The 23,883-nt window shown below is 47.1% G+C and overlaps 1 protein-coding gene across 2 annotated transcripts in view; it reads right to left on the reverse strand.

Annotated features, from left to right (window-relative positions):
* Positions 1-5,559, reverse strand: part of LOC124046801 (papilin-like) — a 78,679-nt gene extending 73,120 nt beyond the window's left edge. The window contains exon 1 of one of the 2 annotated variants that reach the window (XM_046367558.1): positions 5,207-5,559. The gene's annotated coding sequence lies outside the window, so the exon portion shown is untranslated. The remainder of the gene's footprint in view (positions 1-5,206) is intronic. The other variant, XM_046367560.1, reaches the window with a different exon arrangement.
* Positions 5,560-23,883: the final 18,324 nt, after the last annotated feature.

The raw sequence follows: 23,883 nt of genomic DNA on the forward strand, positions 1-23,883 counted from the left end.
CCAGCCAGCTAGCCAACCAACCAACCTCCAACCAATGAATCAACCAGCCAATCAACCAGCTAGCCAACCAACCAACCAACCTCCAACCAACCAGCCAATCAACCAGCCAACCAACCTCCAACCAACGAATCAACCAACCAACCTACATACCTCCCAGCCAGCCAACCAACCAACCAACCAACGAATCAACCAGCCAATCAACCAGCCAGCCAACCAACCAACCAACCTCCAACCAACCAACGAATCAACCAGACAATCAACCAGCCAACCAACCAGCCAACCAACCCGCCAACCAACCTCCAACCAACGAATCAATCAGCCAGCCAACTAACCAACCAACCAACCTACAACCAACTTCCAACCAACGAATCAACCAGCCAACCAACCAACCAGCCAGCCAACCTACCCAACAACCGGCCAGCCAACCTACCTAACAACCAGCCAACCTACCTAACAACCAGCCAGCCAACCTACCTAACAACCAGCCAGCGAACCTACCTAACAACCAGCCAGCCAACCTACCTAACAACCAGCCAGCCAAACTACCTAACAACCAGCCAGCCAAACTACCTAACAACCAGCCAGCCAACCTACCTAACAACCAGCCAGCCAACCTACCTAACAACCAGCCAGCCAACCTACCTAACAACCAGCCAACCTACCTAACAACCAGCCAGCCTACCTAACAACCAGCCAACCTACCTAACAACCAGCCAGCCAACCTAACAACCAGCCAGCCAACCTACCTAACAACCAGCCAACCTACCTAACCTCCAACCAGCCAGCCAATCTCAAGAGAGAAGGCACCACCAGCCCATCTATATCTGTAATGACTGAGAAGAAAGTTTGTGTTGGGAAACCAAACCATTTCAGGGCATCACTTTGGACTTTCCCTTTCTGTAAATAAACAGAATAGTCAGCATTGGAACCAGAACCATCTGTACAGCAGAAGAGTGCACAGCAACCTGGCCTGTCTCCCTCTCTCTGGACTTTATTGAGATTAAATAATGTCGCTACGCTGTGATGTTCTGTGTGGTGATCAGCTGGACAGCCTGTTGTTTGTTTTCCTTGGCTGCTATGTTATCAGGGAAGCAGGAAACTGGCTTGCATATCCTGCTGGACCCAGTAGACTCTCTCTACCCCCTGAGGCTAGCCTGACTGACCCAGTAGACCCTCTCTACCCCCTGAGGCTAGCCTGCTGGACCCAGTAGACACTCTCATCCCCTGAGCCTAGCCTGCTGGACCCAGTAGACCCTCTCTACCCCCTGAGGCTAGCCTGATGGACCCAATAGACACTCTCACCCCCTGAGGCTAGGCTGACTGACCCAGTAGACCCTCTCTACCCCCTGAACCTAGCCTGCTGGTCCCAGTAGACCCTCTCTACCCCCTGAGCCTAGCCTGCTGGACCCAGTAGACCCTCTCTACCCCCTGAGCCTAGCCTGCTGGACCCAGTAGACACTCTCATCCCCTGAGCCTAGCCTGCTGGCCCCAGTAGACCCTCTCTACCCCCTGAGGCTAGCCTGACTGACCCAGTAGACACTCTCACCCCCTGAGGCTAGCCTGATGGACCCAATAGACACTTTCACCCCCTGAGCCTAGCCTGATGGACCCAGTAGACCCTCTCTACCCCCTGAGCCTAGCCTGACTGACCCAGTAGACCCTCTCTACCCCCTGAGGCTAGCCTGCTGGACCCAGTAGACCCTCTCTACCCCCTGAGGCTAGCCTGACTGACCCAGTAGACACTCTCACCCCCTGAGGCTAGCCTGATGGACCCAATAGACACTTTCAGCCCCTGAGCCTAGCCTGATGAACCCAGTAGACCCTCTCTACCCCCTGAGGCTATCCTGATGGACCCAGTAGACACTCTCACACCCTGAGCCTAGCCTGCTGGACCCAGTAGAAACTCTCACACCCTGAGCCTAGCCTGACTGACCCAGTAGACCCTCTCTACCCCCTGAGGCTAGCCTAGCCAGCCTAGTATACTGGAGCTACCAGCCTAGTATACTGGAGCTACCTGCCTAGTATACTGGAGCTACCTGCCTAGTATACTGGAGCTACCAGCCTAGTATACTGGAGCTACCAGCCTAGTATACTGGAGCTACCTGCCTAGTATACTGGAGCTACCTGCCTAGTATACTGGAGCTACCTGCCTAGTATACTGGAGCTACCAGCCTAGTATACTGGAGCTACCTGCCTAGTATACTGGAGCTACCAGCCTAGTATACTGGAGCTACCCGCCTAGTATACTGGAGCTACCCGCCTAGTATACTGGAGCTACCAGCCTAGTATACTGGAGCTACCAGCCTAGTATACTGGAGCTACCTGCCTAGTATACTGGAGCTACCTGCCTAGTATACTGGAGCTACCTGCCTAGTATACTGGGGGGGACAGAGCGGATAGGCTGGGGGGCAGAGCGGAAAGGCTGGGGGGGAGCGGAAAGCGGAGAGGCTGGGGGGACAGAGCGGAGAGGCTGGGGGGGGCAGAGCGGAGAGGCTGGGGGGGCTGGGCAGAGCGGGGGAGGCTGGGGGGGGGCAGAGCGGAGAGGCTGGGGGGGGCAGAGCGAGAAGCTGGGGGGCAGAACCATCTTCTTAGCTTTGCCTTTCCTCAGGGGGCTTTTTCGTTTTTCAGTTAGTCATTCTTTTGTTTTCATCTTATGTTTGTTGTGTAGTCACGCCTGCCCCCTCTCACACACACACACCTATCTGGCGCTCGACGGTCCATCATTACACACACCTGTCACCAAGGTTACGCGCATCAGCGTTTCATGGGACTCACCTGGACTATTTTACCCCATTGACTGCTTCCCCTCTATCTGTCACTTCCTCCGTTTCATCCCCTCTATCTGTCACTTCCTCCGTTTCATCCCCTCTATCTGTCACTTCCTCCGTTTCTTCCCCTCTATCTGTCACTTCCTCCGTTTCATCCCCTCTGTCACTCCTCCGTTTCTTCCCCTCTATCTGTCACTTCCTCCGTTTCTTCCCCTCTATCTGTCACTTCCTCCGTTTCTTCCCCTCTATCTGTCACTTCCTCCGTTTCTTCCCCTCTATCTGTCACTTCCTCCGTTTCTTCCCCTCTATCTGTCACTTCCTCCGTTTCTTCCCCTCTATCTGTCACTCTCCGTCACTTCCTCCGTTTCTTCCCCTCTATCTGTCACTTCCTCCGTTTCTTCCCCTCTATCTGTCACTTCCTCCGTTTCTTCCCCTCTATCTGTCACTTCCTCCGTTTCTTCCCCTCTATCTGTCACTTCCTCCGTTTCTTCCTCTCTATCTGTCACTTCCTCCGTTTCTTCCCCTCTATCTGTCACTTCCTCCGTTTCTTCCCCTCTATCTGTCACTTCCTCCGTTTCATCCCCTCTATCTGTCACTTCCTCCGTTTCATCCCCTCTATCTGTCACTTCCTCCGTTTCATCCCCTCTATCTGTCACTTCCTCCGTTTCTTCCCCTCTATCTGTCACTTCCTCCGTTTCATCCCCTCTATCTGTCACTTCCTCCGTTTCATCCCCTCTATCTGTCACTTCCTCCGTTTCTTCCCCTCTATCTGTCACTTCCTCCGTTTCTTCCCCTCTATCTGTCACTTCCTCCGTTTCTTCCCCTCTATCTGTCACTTCCTCCGTTTCTTCCCCTTGTCTGCAGTAATGTCATTTTGTTTCCCCTGTCCAGACCCTGTCCTTGTTCTGTTTCACTTCCAATATTTATTCAAATGTTCACTCCCCGTACTTGCTTCTCGTTTACCAGCGTCTGTCCTTACTGTAGTAAATATTTCAGCTTTTATTTGCATCGTTTTTTTCTCGTTTTTTTTCCTGTAAAGCACATTGCGTTTCATTCCATGTCTGAAATGTGCGGTATAAATAAAGCTTGATTTGATTTGACGCTGCCAAGACGTCTGGGAGGCAGTGAGCGGCCGAGTCAGGGGCAACATGGCGGACACTGCTCGGGACTGATCTGACTACCCATAATTGCACTCACTTGAAGCTTGTTATTGGTGTCAGCGTCTCTATGAACCTACTGTGCTCAACCTGTTAGGGCAAGGATTCAACTCTCGCTAACGCTTCGAACACTCCGACAGCATCATCTGGATATGTATGCAACATTCACCTCCTGCTACCATTTCTGTCAAGCCGTCTACGCATACTGTCCGACGCATACGTTCGATAAATCCAAAGTATGCGCCACACCGAACGCACTTCCAACTGCCTCCGCGACGCAATGCTGCATGGCAAAACGCAGCTTCATGGCAAATTAATGTAATTCTGGTGTACTGCAATGCAACAACACTGTCGGTTGTGATCGAAGCGTAACACCATCAAAGGACTGAGCTCCTTGTCCACAGTAGCAAAGACACATTCCTTGTCACACATTGTATATAGACTCCCCTTTTTTCTACTGTGTTATTGACTTGTTAATTGTTTACTCCATGTGTAACTCTGTGTTGTCTGTTCACACTGCTTTGCTTTATCTTGGCCAGATCGCAGTTGCAAATGAGAACTTGTTCTCAACTAGCCTACCTGGTTAAATAAAGGTGGAATAAAAATAAATAAAAATGTAAAAACACACTTCACACACGTGAGCGCGCGCGTCGAATAGACACACACGCGCACGCATACATACCGTACACACACACTGAAGGGATGGTCCATCAAAAAAAGTCATGCATATTGTGAATACCTTATTTAATCAGTGTTGTGATAACAGGATACAGCAAGTACAGTTAAGTGTTGTGTGTGTGTGTACATCCTGAACACTAAGTATTGCACAGAATAATATTTAGATGCACTATTGTAAAGTGGCTGTTCCACTGGATGTCATAAGGTGAATGCACCAATTTGTAAGTCGCTCTGGATAAGAGCGTCCGCTAAATGACTTAAATGTAATGTAAATGTAATATAGAAACAGGGAATTTTCTTTAGAGTGAAAAAAAAAGTGATGCTGTCCACACCGCCAGTCTGTGCATGCTGCTGTTAAGAGTCCTGCAGCAGGGTGGAGATAGCCAAAACCCTGTGGGGGAAACTATTTGCCAGAAAAAAAACTATAGGTAGCCTCCGTTTATCATCGGTGAATGCTGCTAACGTTCGTTCATTTGTAAACTCGGAAAGCCCAGTAGAATGTGAAAAACAACTCTTGGAAAAGTCTTTGGTTTTCCAGAAACTACCCAATAATTTGTTCTTACAATATGCCTCAAAATCCTAATAAAAGTTGGTCGAATTTACCTGTTGAAGCGTTTCTGCGTCCCTTGAACTGTCCAAAAACACCTTGTGTTTTTTCGCTGCGCTGGTGTTGTGGTGCCTCCGGTGTACAGGGGAGGGTTTGAGTTCTGGAGTATAGAGCCCTGTCTATGTCGTTGTAAGACAACCCCTGTTCTGAACAGGTTCTCTAGCTACTAGACACTTCTACTTTCCCTTTTTAATAACAGTATATTGAAACCAGGAGAAACAGTCGAGTCCATAGCCACTGGAAGTAGTTTGTGGGTGCTGCAAATGGTTTTCTTCAAAGAGGAGAGTTACCCGCGCTACAGACGCCTATTATTAAAGGCTCAGTCCACTACTTTTGTGGGGGAGAAACGTTTTTCTTTTCATTCGTGGGGGGTGGGGTGCTGCAGTACCCTTACTTCCAGCAACTATGGTCCAGTCGGTGTTAAAACCTCCTCTGTCAGAGTCACTCAGGCTAACCGCATCTTGCCTTATCTTCGTGGTGGTGGTTACATTGCGCCTATGTGCAGAACTCAAATAGAGACTTTATTTTTGAGGCTATAATTTCAGATTGTAAAAAATAACTGTTAATGAAAGTTTGAAGATTTAAACATCCTTCTTCTCAGAATGAATATGCAGGATTAACTTTTAATTAGTTATTTTCGTTTTTACATGCCAGTGGTTATAGCATTACAATGAGTCTGGCATGGGGCAGCAGGTAGCCTAGTGGTTAGAGCGTTGGACTAGTAACCAGCAGGTAGCCTAGTGGTTAGAGCGTTGAACTAGTAACCAGTAGGTAGCCTAGTGGTTAGAGCGTTGGACTAGTAACCAGCAGGTAGCCTAGTGGTTAGAGCGTTGGACTAGTAACCAGCAGGTAGCCTAGTGGTTAGAGCGTTGGACTAGTAACCAGCAGGTAGCCTAGTGGTTAGAGCGTTGGACTAGTAACCAGCAGGTAGCCTAGTGGTTAGAGCGTTGGACTAGTAACCCCGAGCTGACAAAATAAAAAAATCTGTTATTCTGCCCCCGAACAAGGCAGTTAACCCACTGTTCCCCAGTAGGCTGTCATTATAAATAAGAATTTGTTGTTAACTGTCTTGGCTAGTTAAATAAATAAAAATATATAAATAGCGGTGTCAGGTTGTGTGTCATATCACCCTTATTACCAGGGTGTTACAATTACTAATGTACATTCGTGTTTGTGCTGTCTTGCCAATGTCAACTCCTACGGGGCGTTATGTTTGGTGGACAATGACAATAGGAGTCGGAAAGACAGCACAAACAGGTCTTGAGCCAGGCTAGGAGGCTACCTGTAGCCCTCTGGGTAAGCTCCAGTATACTAGGCAGGTAGCTCCAGTATACTAGGCAGGTAGCTCCAGTATACTAGGCAGGTAGCTCCAGTATACTAGGCAGGTAGCTCCAGTATACTAGGCAGGTAGCTCCAGTATACTAGGCAGGTTGCTCCAGTATACTAGGCAGGTTGCTCCAGTATACTCGGCAGGTAGCTCCAGTATACTAGGCAGGTAGCTCCAGTATACTAGGCAGGTAGCTCCAGTATACTAGGCAGGTTGCTCCAGTATACTAGGCAGGTTGCTCCAGTATACTCGGCAGGTAGCTCCAGTATACTAGGCAGGTTGCTCCAGTATACTAGGCTGGTAGCTCCAGTATACTCGGCAGGTAGCTCCAGTATTCTAGGCAGGTAGCTCCAGTATACTCGGCAGGTAGCTCCAGTATACTAGGCAGGTTGGTCCAGTATACTAGGCTGGTAGCTCCAGTATACTCGGCAGGTAGCTCCAGTATTCTAGGCAGGTAGCTCCAGTATACTCGGCAGGTAGCTCCAGTATACTCGGCAGGTAGCTCCAGTATTCTAGGCAGGTTGCTCCAGTATACTCGGCAGGTAGCTCCAGTATACTCGGCAGGTAGCTCCAGTATACTAGGCAGGTTGCTCCAGTATACTCGGCAGGTAGCTCCAGTATTCTAGGCAGGTAGCTCCAGTATACTAGGCAGGTAGCTCCAGTATACTAGGCAGGTAGCTCCAGTATACTAGGCAGGTAGCTTCAGTATTCTAGGCAGGTAGCTCCAGTATACTAGGCAGGTAGCTCCAGTATACTAGGCAGGTAGCTCCAGTATACTAGGCAGGTAGCTCCAGTATACTAGGCAGGTTGCTCCAGTATACTAGGCAGGTAGCTTCAGTATTCTAGGCAGGTAGCTCCAGTATACTAGGCTGGTAGCTCCAGTATACTAGGCAGGTAGCTCCAGTATACTAGGCAGGTAGCTCCAGTATACTAGGCTGGTAGCTCCAGTATACCTAGCCCTAAATCAGATCTCAAAAGAGCTGGTTGTGTTTTCTACATTTTGGAGAAATTAATTATTTATTGTATTTAACTAGGCACGTCAGTTAAGAATACATTCTTATTTACAGTGACAGCCTTAAAACAGTGGCTTAACTGTTCAGGGGGCAGAACAACTGATTTTTTTTACCTTATCAGCTCTGGGATTCAATCTAGCAACCTATCGGTTACTGGCCCTACGCTCTAACCACTAGGCTACCTGCTGGTTACTAGTCCAACGCTCTAACCACTAGGCTACCTGCTGGTTACTAGTCCTACGCTCTAACCACTAGGCTACCTGCTGGTTACTAGTCCAACGCTCTAACCACTAGGCTACCTGCTGGTTACTAGTCCAACGCTCTAACCACTAGGCTATCTGCTGGTTACTGGCCCTACGCTCTAACCACTAGGCTACCTGCTGGTTACTAGTCCAACGCTCTAACCACTAGGCTATCTGCTGGTTACTGGCCCAATGCTCTAACCACTCGGCTACCTGCTGGTTACTAGTCCAACGCTCTAACCACTAGGCTACCTGCTGGTTACTAGTCCTACACTCTAACCACTAGGCTACCTGCTGGTTACTAGTCCTACACTCTAACCACTAGGCTACCTGCTGGTTACTAGTCCAACGCTATAACCACTAGGCTATCTGCTGGTTACTGGCCCTACGCTCTAACCACTAGGCTACCTGCTGGTTACTAGTCCAACGCTCTAACCACTAGGCTATCTGCTGGTTACTGGCCCAATGCTCTAACCACTCGGCTACCTGCTGGTTACTAGTCCAACGCTCTAACCACTAGGCTACCTGCTGGTTACTAGTCCTACACTCTAACCACTAGGCTACCTGCTGGTTACTAGTCCTACACTCTAACCACTAGGCTACCTGCTGGTTACTAGTCCTACGCTCTAACCACTAGGTTACCTGCTGGTTACTGGCCCTACACTCTAACCACTAGGCTACCTGCTGGTTACTAGTCCTACGCTCTAACCACTAGGCTACCTGCTGGTTACTAGTCCTACGCTCTAACCACTAGGCTACCTGCTGGTTACTAGTCCAACACTCTAACCACTAGGCTACCTGCTGGTTACTAGTCCAACGCTCTAACCACTAGGCTACCTGCTGGTTACTAGTCCTACGCTCTAACCACTAGGTTACCTGCTGGTTACTAGTCCTACGCTCTAACCACTAGGTTACCTGCTGGTTACTAGTCCTACGCTCTAACCACTAGGCTACCTGCTGGTTACTAGTCCTACGCTCTAACCACTAGGTTACCTGCTGGTTACTAGTCCTACGCTCTAACCACTAGGCTACCTGCTGGTTACTAGTCCTACGCTCTAACCACTAGGTTACCTGCTGGTTACTAGTCCAACACTCTAACCACTAGTCTACCTACCTCCTCTACACTCTAACCACTAGGCTACCTACCTCCTCTACACTCTAACCACTAGGCTACCTACCTCCTCTACACTCTAACCACCAGTCTACCTTCCGCCTCGGCAGTTAAGGATCATAAAAGGAGAGAAATGAAATATAGCAACGTAATACATCTGAGGTTGAACATGTCAAACATACACTATAAATAAGGGGTGTCATAAAGCCTAAAGCATGAACGGCTTCAAGGCAGATGTCATAATCACTAACAATTAGTTGTGTTTTCCCACACATTTTGGAGAATTTTCCTTCAGGAAATGAAGTACAGAAATGTGAAAGAGACCACGAGAGGAATTAAATATAATCCGAAAGAAAGACCTTGTGAAAGAGACGTTTAGACGTTGACTTGTTAATATTTGTTGTATCCATGACCATTGATCCCTACCATGTCTCTTGTTAAACTACCACTTGAGAAGTACAGAGAGGATCAGTTAGTTTAGTAAATAGGGACGATTAGTTAGTTTAGTAAACAGAGAGGATCTGTTAGTTAGTAAACAGAGACGATCAGTTAGTTTAGTAAACAGAGAGGATCAGTTAGTTAGTTAAACAGAGAGCTTATTTTGGGTTTTAAAAAAACAGGAAACCGCCAGAGCCCGTACAAAGACTGTGTTTAAGAAAACTACCTCCATGTGTTCCCAGAACCGGCTTCCCCTCCCCACCACGTCTCTTTTAGGGGTGAGGTTTCTCTCCTCTCTTTCGGGGGGGGGTTGAGGTCATTTTACTAGCACAGTGATTTTAGCTTCAACTCGTTTTTAGGCAGAAATACCGAAAACAAACTGCTATTATGGACAGCCCAGTAGTACCTAGTGGTATATCTGCTCTGTGGAATTATGGGTAAAATTACATTTTTATTTGTCGCATGCTCCAAATACCTTACCGTTAAATGCTTACCTATAAGCCTTTAAACCATCAATTCAAGAGCCACTATGAGATTTCTCCCTCCGCATGTAAACAGAATGAGCGATATAACGTTCTCAATAAAGACCAACGGTAAGTTTTCACATAATCAGCAAGATCTTTATTATAATCTCTTCAATTTGCATTGTTGTTGTTGTTCAATCGTTCAACTTGATCATCTTGGAACTTCGATACATTTGTGTCATTTGGGACCTGGATGTTTTCCCGAAATTATGGCATTGAAATTTAAGGGAATTAAAGTCGTCAAATTGTAGGGAAAGCATGTAATGGTCTTTGATGAATGACCAAATAAGACAGTAGTGCTATAAAGTGGTCATCACTCAGACTTGGATCTAGCCAGAAGGGGAAGACTTGGGTCTGTGATAGCTGGGGGGGGGGGGACTTGGGTCTATGATAGCTAGAAGGGGAAGACTTGGGTATATGATAGCTAGAAGGGGGAGACTTGGGTCTATGATAGCTGGAGGGGAGACTTGGGTCTATGATAGCTAGAAGGGGAAGACTTGGGTCTATGATAGCTAGAAGGGGAAGACTTGGGTCTATGATAGCTAGAAGGGGGAGACTTGGGTCTATGATAGCTGGAGGGGAGACTTGGGTCTATGATAGCTAGAAGGGGAAGACTTGGGTCTATGATAGCTAGAAGGGGAAGACTTGGGTATATGATAGCTAGAAGGGGGAGACTTGGGTCTATGATAGCTAGAAGGGGGAGACTTGGGTCTATGATAGCTAGAAGGGGGAGACTTGGGTCTATGATAGCTAGAATGGGGAGACTTGGGTCTATGATAGCTAGAGGGGGAAGACTTGGGTCTATGATAGCCAGAGGGGGAAGACTTGGGTCTATGATAGCTAGAGGGGGAAGACTTGGGTCTATGATAGCTAGAGGGGGAAGACTTGGGTCTATGATAGCCAGAGGGGGAAGACTTGGGTCTATGATAGCCAGAGGGGGAAGACTTGGGTCTATGATAGCCAGAGGGGAAGACTTGGGTCTATGATAGCCAGAGGGGGAAGACTTGGGTCTATGATAGCCAGAGGGGGAAGACTTGGGTCTATGATAGCTAGGGGGGACATGGGTCTATGATAGCTAGGGGGGGGGGGCATGGGTCTATGATAGCTAGAGGGGGAAGACTTGGGTCTATGATAGCCAGAGGGGGAAGACTTGGGTCTATGATAGCCAGAGGGGGAAGACTTGGGTCTATGATAGCTAGAAGGGGAAGACTTGGGTATATGATAGCTAGAAGGGGAGACTTGGGTCTATGATAGCTGGAGGGGAGACTTGGGTCTATGATAGCCAGAGGGGGAAGACTTGGGTCTATGATAGCTAGGGGGGGGGACATGGGTCTATGATAGCTGGAGGGGGAAGACTTGGGTCTATGATAGCTGGAGGGGGAAGACTTGGGTCTATGATAGCTAGAGGGGGAAGACTTGGGTCTATGATAGCCAGAGTAAGAAATGGAGATGGAGGGGGAGAGCAATCAGGGTCCATATTCACAAAGTGACTCATACTCTATGACAAAGTAGAATAGCCATTGTCCATTTTTGTCATGTCCATCCTATGTATCCCCATAGATGTAGGTACCAAAGACTATACATAATGAAAACTCTGTGATTGCCAAGTGTCCATTTAATGTCCTGTATACCCCAAGCAGTTCCACGGCCGGATCTGGCTCAATGCCCATCAGTGATGTAATCCTCTGTGTGTCGGGGCGTCTTGATCTCCTCCCGCTGCCGTCTGAGCGTGCATGGCATAGAGGTGGATAGAGGGTGCATTTGATGGTAATCTAGTAGAGGGGTACTCAACTCTTACCCTACAAGATCCGGAGTACAGCTGATTTATTTGTTTCTATCTGATCGTTAATATCACCCCACCTGGTGTCCCAGGTCTAAATCAGGCCCTGATCCTTAATATCACCCCACCTGGTGTCCCAGGTCTAAATCAGGCCCTGATCCTTAATATCAACCCCACCTGGTGTCCCAGGTCTAAATCAGGCCCTGATCCTTAATATCACCCCACCTGGTGTCCCAGCTCTAAATCAGCCCCTGATCCTTAACATCACCCCACCTGGTGTCCCAGGTCTAAATCAGGCCCTGATCCTTAACATCACCCCACCTGGTGTCCCAGGTCTAAATCAGGCCCTGATCCTTAACATCACCCCACCTGGTGTCCCAGGTCTAAATCAGGCCCTGATCCTTAACATCACCCCACCTGGTGTCCCAGGTCTAAATCAGGCCCTGATCCTTAATATCAACCCCACCTGGTGTCCCAGGTCTAAATCAGGCCCTGACTAACATCACCCCACCTGGTCTAAATCAGCCTAGTTAAATTAAAGGTTACATTACAAAAAAACAAAAAACAAACAACAACAAAAAATGAAAAAGGGGGAAGAATTTTAAAAAGAAGAAAAAAAAGAAGTGGAACTGGCTTGGAGGTCCAGATGGGCTCGAGTAAATCTCTATAGAACAGGACCTCACGTGTTCACGCACCAGGGTGTGCTTATAGTCGGTCAGTGAATAATCAACACTATCACACTTACCATCGGTCAGTGAACACGTGATCACCCAAATCCACTATCAGATGGTTTCTTTTGTTTTTGTGTCTAATCAACACTATCACACTTACCAACCCAGCCACTGTCATTTGATAGATGCTTAAACTTTCGTTTGAGGATCTTCCAACCTGGCTGTTACTAACTACAGTTTTTCCCCCCCTGTAGAACACCATGTGAGCACAATGATGGCACACAATTTCCTATTTAGTGCACTACTTATAGGGTATAGGGTGCCAGGTGGGACTGTAGGCCCTGGTCAAAAGTAGTGCACTAAATAGGGACTAGGGTACCCTTTTAAATGTCTCTGTTACAGTTTACCTCAGAGCTCTCTAGCCCTGTTCCCAGAGAGCCACCATCCTGTAGGTTTTCACTCTAACCCTATTCTAGCGCACCTGATTCTAATAATTAGCTGGTTGAAAAGATGAATCAGGTTAGTTACAACTGGGGTTGGAGCAAAAACCTACAGGAGGGTATCTCTCCAGGAACAGGGTCGGAGTTAAAACCTACAGGAGGGTATCTCTCCAGGAACAGGGTTGGAGAGGCCTGGTGTAAACCTACAGGAGGGCAGCTCTCCAGGAACAGGGTTGGAGAGGCCTGGTGTAAACCTACAGGAGGGCAGCTCTCCAGGAACAGGGTTGGAGAGCCCTGGTGTAAACCTACAGGAGGGTATCTATCCAGGGACAGGGTTGGAGAGGTTTGTTCTTCTAAATGTATAGACTGTATAATTTGTGTGTGTGTATGCACATTTTAACCAACGTCGAGGCAAGGATGGGCCCTCTGCTAGAATCCACAGTCCCCACATCCTCTCCTCACAGAAATCCCCAATCTGCTGTCTTGGTCATTGAATCTAAATCCAGCGTTAAAGTACACACTAAGCCACAGCATTTAAGTTCCCATTGGAATTACTACACTTTACATTCATCCCATCCTCGACGTCGGTTAAAATGTACACACACACACACACACACACACACACACACACACACACACACACACACACACACACACACACACACACACACACACACACACACACACACACACACACACACACACACACACACACACACACACACACACACACACACACACACACACAAATTATACAGTCTATACATTTAGAAGAACAAACTACACCAACCTTACATGACATGCCAAACCCTTGCCCTAATCCATTTGGACAACTCAAACCCCCCCCCCCCAATAAAACAGGCATTTTCCTTTTTGCATTTTACATAATCCATCCTCGTTTTTTCAGACTTTTTACCCACTTTCTCCCATCCGTCTAATAACCCACCCTAACCTTCTCACCCACCGTCAATCCCTCCATGCTCCCTTTTACACAGTCCATTCTCCCTCTCCATTGATTCGTTCCAGTTCATGCCCCGGTGGGATTATGTCCCCCCCCTTAAGATCCTCAGAGCCAATTTCAACCGTCATCTCCTTCGCTATTTCTCACAGTTGCTTGCTGAGTTTGCGTGCCTGTCTCTCTTTGGCGTCAAAGGCGTACTTTGTATCCTGTAGTCGTTCTATAATCTCCTTGGCTTCCTTCATGTCCAGAGTTAGCTGACTATATTTCTCCAGAAGCTCCTGGTTCTCCCTGCGGAGGTCCACCACCAGCTGGCTAAGCTCCTCACTCTGCTTCCCACAGTGGAGCTTCAGAGCCTCCATCTCCGTCAGGGTCAACTCCATACGCTTCACCAGACCCTCCAACTTATCCTTCGACGACATCTTGTTGTCCTTTGCCAAGTCGGGTTAAAGCTTCTTCTACTCAACGTGTAGATGGAGAGTTTCTACAGGTGGTCGTTCAGTTTGTTTTGGTCAAGCTTCGTGATAAGCTTCTTGTACTTGTATAGACGAGAGCTTGTTGAATTCCTCACTTTGTGGCCTAAGCTTCTGCAGGTGGTCGCCTGATTTGGCTGAAAGACAAAAAGGTGTTAAAAGAAGCTGCTATTCCAGGTGGTAAATTTGGATATTCGTCTCCTCTCAGGTTGACCAACGTCTGTGTTGGTTAGTTACCTGTTAGTTACCCGTCCTGTCCTGTCCTGTTCCGGGGGGGGACTATTTAAAGCCAAATCCCCTAGTCCCTGCGTGTCTCACATTGGGCCGCTCCCTCCTCCTCACTCCGTCTCTAATCCCGTTAGTGGAGAGCTATCCTGGGCCGCAGCCCACGTAGGGTTACACGTAGACGCACATTACAATGTCAGTCACAGCGCCTTACAGGACCTACACACCCTCCCACACCGAGCCTGATCAGAGAGCCTTAAAGGACCTACACACCCTCCCACAACGAGCCTGATCAGAGAGCCTTATAGGACCTACACACCCTCCCACAACGAGCCTGATCACAGCGCCTTACAGGACCTACACACCCTCCCACAACGAGCCTGTACACAGCGCCTTACAGGACCTACACACCCTCCCACACCGAGCCTGTACACAGCGCCTTACAGGACCTACACACCCTCCCACACCGAGCCTGTACACAGCGCCTTACAGGACCTACACACCCTCCCACAACGAGCCTGTACACAGCGCCTTACAGGACCTACACACCCTCCCACACCGAGCCTGATCAGAGAGCCTTATAGGACCTACACACCCTCCCACACCGAGCCTGTACACAGCGCCTTATAGGACCTACACACCCTCCCACAACGAGCCTGATCAGAGAGCCTTATAGGACCTACACACCCTCCCACACCGAGCCTGTACACAGCGCCTTATAGGACCTACACACCCTCCCACAACGAGCCTGATCAGAGAGCCTTAAAGGACCTACACACCCTCCCACACAGAGCCTGATCAGAGAGCCTTATAGGACCTACACACCCTCCCACAACGAGCCTGTACACAGCGCCTTACAGGACCCCCCCCCCCAGAGAGAATGACAGCTTACTTCTTATAGCCTGCTCCTGAACCCGACAGCACTAAGAGGTAGAAGGTGCAGAGGGCATGTGAGAGTTAAAAGGGAGCCATGAGAGCCAAATGTAAATCAAGATGTTCATATGGAGTGCGAAAGAAAAAGTGTAGAGCCTCCACATCTGGATCTCACCGCTGTCCTGTACCAGGCTGACTTTTGGGTTTCTAGTGAATTCCATCCCAGTACTGTTTCAATGGTTTGGTAGGAGGTCCCAGTACTGTCTGAATGGTTTGGTAGGAGGTCCCAGTACTGTCTGAATGGTTTGGTAGGAGGTCCCAGTATTTAATTTTACCTTTATTTAACTAGGCAAGTCAGTTAAGAACAAATTCTTATTTTCAATGACGGCCTAGGAACAGTGGGTTCAGTGGGGCAGAATGACAGATTTGTACCTTGTCAGCTCGGGGGTTTGAACTTGCAACCTTCCGGTTACTAGTCCAACGCTCTAACCACTAGGCTACCCTGCCACCCCAGGTTAGTATTGTCTGAATGGTTTGGTAGGAGGTCCCAGTATTGTCTGAATGGTTTGGTAGGAGGTCCCAGTACTGTCTGAATGGTTTGGTAGGAGGTCCCAGTACTGTCTGAATGGTTTGGTAGGAGGTCCCAGTATTGTCTGAATGGTTTGGTAGGAGGTCCCAGTACTGTCTGAATGGTTTGGTAGGAGGTCCCAGTACTGTCTGAATGGTTTGGTAGGAGGTCCCAGTACTGTCTGAATGGTTTGGTAGGAGGTCCCAGTACTGTCTGAATGGTTTGGTAGGAGGTCCCAGTACTGTCTGAATGGTTTGGTAGGAGGTCCCAGTACTGTCTGAATGGTTTGAGGAGGTCCCAGTACTGTCTGAATGGTTTGGTAGGAGGTCCCAGTACTGTCTGAATGGTTTGGTAGGAGGTCCCAGTATTGTCTGAATGGTTTGGTAGGAGGTCCCAGTACTGTCTGAATGGTTTGGTAGGAGGTCCCAGTATTGTCTCAATGGTTTGGTAGGAGGTCCCAGTATTGTCTCAATGGTTTGGTAGGAGGTCCCAGTATTGTCTCAATGGTTTGGTAGGAGGTCCCAGTATTGTCTCAATGGTTTGGTAGGAGGTCCCAGTATTGTCTGAATGGTTTGGTAGGAGGTCCCAGTACTGTCTGAATGGTTTGGTAGGAGGTCCCAGTACTGTCTGAATGGTTTGGTAGGAGGTCCCAGTACTGTCTGAATGGTTTGGTAGGAGGTCCCAGTACTGTCTGAATGGTTTAGTAGGAGGTCCCAGTATTGTCTCAATGGTTTGGTAGGAGGTCCCAGTATTGTCTCAATGGTTTGGTAGGAGGTCCCAGTATTGTCTCAATGGTTTGGTAGAAGGTCCCAGTATTGTCTGAATGGTTTGGTAGGAGGTCCCAGTACTGTCTGAATGGTTTAGTAGGAGGTCCCAGTACTGTCTGAATGGTTTGGTAGGAGGTCCCAATACTGTCTGAATGGTTTGGTAGGAGGTCCCAGTACTGTCTGAATGGTTTGGTAGGAGGTCCCAGTACTGTCTGAATGGTTTGGTAGGAGGTCCCAGTACTGTCTGAATGGTTTGGTAGAAGGTCCCAGTATTGTCTGAATGGTTTGGTAGGAGGTCCCAGTATTGTCTGAATGGTTTGGTAGGAGGTCCCAGTATTGTCTGAATGGTTTGGTAGGAGGTCCCAGTATTGTCTGAATGGTTTGGTAGGAGGTCCCAGTATTGTCTGAATGGTTTGGTAGGAGGTCCCAGTATTGTCTGAATGGTTTGGTAGGAGGTCCCAGTACTGTCTGAATGGTTTAGTAGGAGGTCCCAGTACTGTCTGAATGGTTTGGTAGGAGGTCCCAGTACTCTCTGAATGGTTTAGTAGGAGGTCCCAGTACTGTCTGAATGGTTTAGTAGGAGGTCCCAGTATTGTCTGAATGGTTTGGTAGGAGGTCCCAGTATTGTCTGAATGGTTTGGTAGGAGGTCCCAGTACTGTCTGAATGGTTTGGTAGGAGGTCCCAGTACTGTCTGAATGGTTTAGTAGGAGGTCCCAGTATTGTCTGAATGGTTTGGTAGGAGGTCCCAGTATTGTCTGAATGGTTTAGTACTTATGGGACACATCACTGCATTCTATACTCCTCTGTAAACTGGTTATCTCTGTATACCCGTCGCAAGACCCACTGGTTGATGCTTATTTATAAAACCCTCTTAGGCCTCACTCCCCCCTATCTGAGATATCTCCTGCAACCCTCATCCTCCACATACAACACCCGTTCCGCCAGTCCCATCCTGTTAAAGGTCCCCAAAGCACACACATCCCTGGGTCGCTCCTCTTTTCAGTTCAGCGACTGGAACGAGCTGCAACAAACACTCAAACTGGACAGTTTTATCTCCATCTCTTCATTCAAAGACTCAATCACGGACACTCTTACTGCCAGTTGTGCCTGCTTTGCGTGATGTATTGTTGGCTCTTTGCTGGCCATGGCAGAACACTGACATTCCTGTCTTGCAGGAAAGAGCAGCTCACAGATTACTGCACCTGTACATAGCCCACCTATAATTTAGCCCAAACAACTACCTCTTTCCCTACTGTATTTATTTTATTTATTTTGCTCCTTTTGCACCCCATTATTTTTATTTCTACTTTGCACATTCTTCCACTGCAAATCTACCATTCCAGTGTTTCACTTGCTATATTATATTTACTTTGCCACCATGGCCTTTTTTGCCTTTACCTCCCTTATCTCACCTCATTTGCACACATCGTAACTTAGGACACTAAAGAGGACTTGTTTATACTGTATTATTGACTGTATGTTTGTTTTACTCCATGTGTAACTCTGTGTCATTGTATGTGTCGAACTGCTTTGCTTTATCTTGGCCAGGTCGCAATTGTAAATGAGAACTTGTTCTCAACTTGCCTACCTGGTTAAATAAAGGTGAAATAAATAAATAAATAAAAATAAAATCACGCACAGAATGAGCAGTATGGCTGGTGGCATTGTCATGCAGGAGGGTCATGTCAGGATGAGCCTGCAGGAAGGGTACCACGAGGGAGGAGGATGTCTTCCCTGTAACGCACAGCGTTGAGATTGCCTGCAATGACAACAAGCTCAGTCCGATGAAGCTGTGACACACCGGCCCAGACCATGACGGACCCTCCACCACCAAATCGATCCCTCTCCAGAGTACAGGCCTCGGTGTAGCACTCATTCCTTTGATGATAAACGCGAATCCGACTATCCCCCCTGGTGAGACAAAACCGTGACTCATCAGTGAAGAGGACTTTTTGCCAATCTTGTCTGGTCCAGCATTACCGTTACAAGCACCATGCTCTACCAAATGAGCTACAGAAGGACCTGGTGCGTTCCTGGTGTAACTCGGGCAGTTGTTGTTGCCATCCTGTACCTGTCCTGCAGGTGTGATGTTCGGATGTACCGATCCTGTGCAGGTGTTGTTACACATGGTCTGCCACTGAGAGGATGATCAGCTGTCTGTCCTGTCTCCCTGTAGCGCTGTCTTAGGCGTCTCACAGTACGGATATTGCAATTTATTGCCCTGGCCACATCTGCAGTCCTCATGCCAGAGTCAGTAGAAAGGCCTCTTTAGTGTCCTAAGTTTTCATAACTGTGACCTTAATTGCCTACCGTTTGGAAGTTGTTATAGTGTCTTAACCAAAGAAAACAATTTCAGCACAATGACGAATAGTCTCTCTAATGTATACAGCCTCTACTCTATATAGCCTCTCTACTGTATATAGCCTCTCTACTGTATATAGCCTCTCTACTGTATGTAGCCTCTCTACTGTATGTAGCCTCTCTACTGTATGTAGCCTCTCTACTGTAAATAGCCTCTCTACTGTATGTAGCCTCTCTACTGTATGTAGCCTCTCTACTGTATGTAGCCTCTACTGTAAATAGCCTCTCTGCTGTATATAACCTCTCTACTGTATATAACCTCTCTACTGTATATAGCCTCTCTACTGTATATAGGCTGTCTTTTTACTGTTGTTTTATTTCTTTACTTACCTATTGTTCACCTAACACCTTTTTCACACTATTGGTTAGAGCCTGTAAGTCAGCATTTCACTGTAAGGTCTACTACACCTGTTGTATTCAGCATTTCACTGTGAGGTCTACTACACCTGTTGTATTCAGCATTTCACTGTAAGGTGAAACACCTGTTGTATTCAGCATTTCACTGTGAGGTCTACTACACCTGTTGTATTCAGCATTTCACTGTAAGGTCTACTACACCTGTTGTATTCAGCATTTCACTGTGAGGTCTACTACACCTGTTGTATTCAGCATTTCACTGTCAGCTCTACTACACCTGTTGTATTCAGCATTTCACTGTGAGGTCTACTACACCTGTTGTATTCAGCATTTCACTGTAAGGTCTACTACACCTGTTGTATTCAGCATTTCACTGTGAGGTCTACTACACCTGTTGTATTCAGCATTTCACTGTGAGGTCTACTACACCTGTTGTATTCAGCATTTCACTGTAAGGTATACTACACCTGTTGTATTCAGCATTTCACTGTGAGGTCTACTACACCTGTTGTATTCAGCATTTCACCGTAAGGTCTACTACACCTGTTGTACTCATCATTTCACTGTGAGGCCTACTACACCTGTTGTATTCAGCATTTCACTGTAAGGTCTACTACACCTGTTGTATTCAGCATTTCACTGTGAGGTCTACTACACCTGTTGTATTCAGCATTTCACTGTAAGGTCTACTACACCTGTTGTATTCAGCATTTCACTGTAAGGTCTACTACACCTGTTGTATTCAGCATTTCACTGTGAGGTCTACTACACCTGTTGTATTCAGCATTTCACTGTCAGCTCTACTACACCTGTTGTATTCAGCATTTCACTGTGAGGTCTACTACACCTGTTGTATTCAGCATTTCACTGTAAGGTCTACTACACCTGTTGTATTCAGCATTTCACTGTGAGGTCTACTACACCTGTTGTATTCAGCATTTCACTGTGAGGTCTACTACACCTGTTGTATTCAGCATTTCACTGTAAGGTATACTACACCTGTTGTATTCAGCATTTCACTGTGAGGTCTACTACACCTGTTGTATTCAGCATTTCACCGTAAGGTCTACTACACCTGTTGTACTCATCATTTCACTGTGAGGTCTACTACACCTGTTGTATTCAGCATTTCACTGTAAGGTCTACTACACCTGTTGTATTCAGCATTTCACTGTGAGGTCTACTACACCTGTTGTATTCAGCATTTCACTGTAAGGTCTACTACACCTGTTGTATTCGGCACAGGTGACAAAGTTGCATTTGATCTCTTGTCCCAGGTGCAGGTCTCTCTGCAGCGAAGCATTTAACCTGATGCAACGTTTAGGCCCAGTTTCCCCAGACACATATAAAGCCTAATCCTGGAGTAAATTTTTTTTTTTTAAATGGGCATTGTGTTTTTTTTGGTGTGTGTCCCCCTAAAGGACTAGTTAGTGTGCCTCATTCAGTGATACACCAGCAATGATTCACTTTTTTACTTTCCCTTAAAAAGCCGAACAGGAGTAGCCCTGTCCCAATATACTTTAGTTTGTCAAACAGGAAGCCAGGTCACAAACAGGAAGCCAGGTCACAAAAGAGGAAGGTACTGTAGGCTTCTTCACATGATGAGAGTACTACACAATACAGTGAACCTGTTAGTAAGTATTTCTCTGTACTCCATGTCTATAGGAAAATAGCCCACCCATTTTCACCTACCTTATTCCCATACCAGATCTGTTTTAGTAACCTGGTCCCAGATCTGTTTTAGTAACCTGGTCCCAGATCTGTTTTAGTAACCTGGTCCCAGATCTGTTTTAGTAGCCTGGTCCCAGATCTGTTTTAGTAGCCTGGTCCCAGATCTGTTTAACCTGGTCCCAGTCTGTTTTCTGGTCCCAGATCTGTTTAACCTGGTCCCAGATCTGTTTTAGTAGCCTGGTCCCAGATCTGTTTTAGTAGCCTGGTCCCAGATCTGTTTTAGTAGCCTGGTCCCAGATCTGTTTTAGTAGCCTGGTCCCAGATCTGTTTTAGTAGCCTGGTCCCAGATCTGTTTTAGTAGCCTGGTCCCAGATCTGTTTTAGTAACCTGGTCCCAGATCTGTTTTAGTAGCCTGGTCCCAGATCTGTTTTAGTAACCTGGTCCCAGATCTGTTTTAGTAACCTGGTCCCAGATCTGTTTTAGTAGCCTGGTCCCAGATCTGTTTTAGTAGCCTGGTCCCAGATCTGTTTTAGTAAGATCTGTTTTAGTAACTGGTCCCAGATCTGTTTTAGTAACCTGGTCCCAGATCTGTTTTAGTAGCCTGGTCCCAGATCTGTTTTAGTAACCTGGTCCCAGATCTGTTTTAGTAACCTGGTCCCAGATCTGTTTTAGTAGCCTGGTCCCAGATCTGTTTTAGTAGCCTGGTCCCAGATCTGTTTTAGTAACCTGGTCCCAGATCTGTTTTAGTAACCTGGTCCCAGATCTGTTTTAGTAGCCTGGTCCCAGATCTGTTGTTGCTATAACCTGGTCCCAGATCTGTTTTAATTCCCAGATCTGTTTTAGTAGCCTGGTCCCAGATCTGTTTTATTTCCAAAACAACACTGGGACCAGATCTGTTTTAGTAGCCTGGTCCCAGATCTGTTTTAGTAGTGTTTCAGAGGCTAGTAATCAGAGTCTAGATTTAGATGTAACTCTGAGAGAACCAAACAAACAACAAACTGTTGTGGGGGGTCCCAGATCTGTTTTAGTAGCCTGGTCCCAGATCTGTGACCAAACTCAAAGCTGTTAAGTTACAGTTAAGTTTCAAAATATCTTGTTCAGTAAAAAGCAGCATTGTGTGTGGGGGGGGGGGTCCCAGAATCAGGCGCCAGCAACACTGTGTAAAACTCACAAGGCTTTGGTTTCGTGGTCTGAGCGACTGAGTGGAGACAAACCAAAACCAATGACTCCTGGGATGCAGGACACATGGCAACCCTGTGTTCTATGGAGTGCACTCCGTTTGAGCAGTGCCCTGGGCACTATGAAGGGAATAGGGCTCTGGTCTAAAGTAGTGCACTATATTAGGGAATAGGGCTCTGGTCTAAAGTAGTGCACTATGAAGGGAATAGGGCACTGGTCTAAAGTAGTGCACTATGACGGGAATAGGGCACTGGTCTAAAGTAGTGCACTATGAAGGGAATAGGGCTCTGGTCTAAAGTAGTGCACTATATTAGGGAATAGGGCTCTGGTCTAAAGTAGTGCACTATGAAGGGAATAGGGCACTGGTCTAAAGTAGTGCACTATGAAGGGAATAGGGCTCTGGTCTAAAGTAGTGCACTATATTAGGGAATAGGGCTCTGGTCTAAAGTAGTGCACTATGAAGGGAATAGGGCACTGGTCTAAAGTAGTGCACTATATTAGGGAATAAGGCTCTGGTCTAAAGTAGTGCACTATATTAGGGAATAGGGCTCTGGTCTAAAGTAGTGCACTATATTAAGGAATAGGTCTCTGGTCTAAAGTAGTGCACTATATTAGGGAATAGGGCTCTGGTCTAAAGTAGTGCACTATATTAGGGAATAGGGCTCTGGTCTAAAGTAGTGCACTATGAAGGGAATAGGGCACTGGTCTAAAGTAGTGCACTATGAAGGGAATAGGGCACTGGTCTAAAGTAGTGCACTATGAAGGGAATAGGGCTCTGGTCTATAGTAGTGCACTATATTAGGGAATAGGGCTCTGGTCTAAAGTAGTGCACTATATTAGGGAATATGGCTCTGGTCTATAGTAGTGCACTATGAAGGGAATAGGGCTCTGGTCTATAGTAGTGCACTATATTAGGGAATATGGCTCTGGTCTATAGTAGTGCACTATGAAGGGAATAGGGCTCTGGTCTATAGTAGTGCACTATGAAGGGAATAGGGCTCTGGTCTATAGTAGTGCACTATATTAGGGAATAGGGCTCTGGTCTATAGTAGTGCACTATATTAGGGAATAGGGCTCTGGTCTAAAGTAGTGCACTATATTAGGGAATAGGGCTCTGGTCTAAAGTAGTGCACTATATTAGGGAATAGGGCTCTGGTCTAAAGTAGTGCACTATATTAGGGAATAGGTCTCTGGTCTAAAGTAGTGCACTATATTAGGGAATAGGGCTCTGGTCTAAAGTAGTGCACTATGAAGGGAATAGGGCACTGGTCTAAAGTAGTGCACTATGAAGGGAATAGGGCTCTGGTCTATAGTAGTGCACTATATTAGGGAATAGGGCTCTGGTCTATAGTAGTGCACTATATTAGGGAATAGGGGTGCAGTTTAGGGCACGACTCTGGAGTTCTGATGGATGGACAAAGCAAAATTCTATGTGGAATTATGAAGAAAAAAGTTGACCAGTGAAGCTAATTACCATCAGTTACATCACCATGTCACGTGACCGTCTGTTAGTGGAGGTCGAGGCCTAAACCATCAGTTTAACAAAGTCCCCTTTTTGTTAAAAAGTCCCCTCTGTGAAGTCCTTTTTCAGACGGTCGGTCGTTTTGAGTGCGCCAGGGTTCTTCTCCCTCCACCTCTGTTTTTTATAGGGGGGGGGGGGGTTTGTGTGGGTCTCCAAGACGACATTAGAACAG

This window comes from Oncorhynchus gorbuscha, linkage group LG10 (genome assembly GCF_021184085.1).
Source record: "Oncorhynchus gorbuscha isolate QuinsamMale2020 ecotype Even-year linkage group LG10, OgorEven_v1.0, whole genome shotgun sequence".
NCBI lineage: Eukaryota > Metazoa > Chordata > Actinopteri > Salmoniformes > Salmonidae > Oncorhynchus > Oncorhynchus gorbuscha.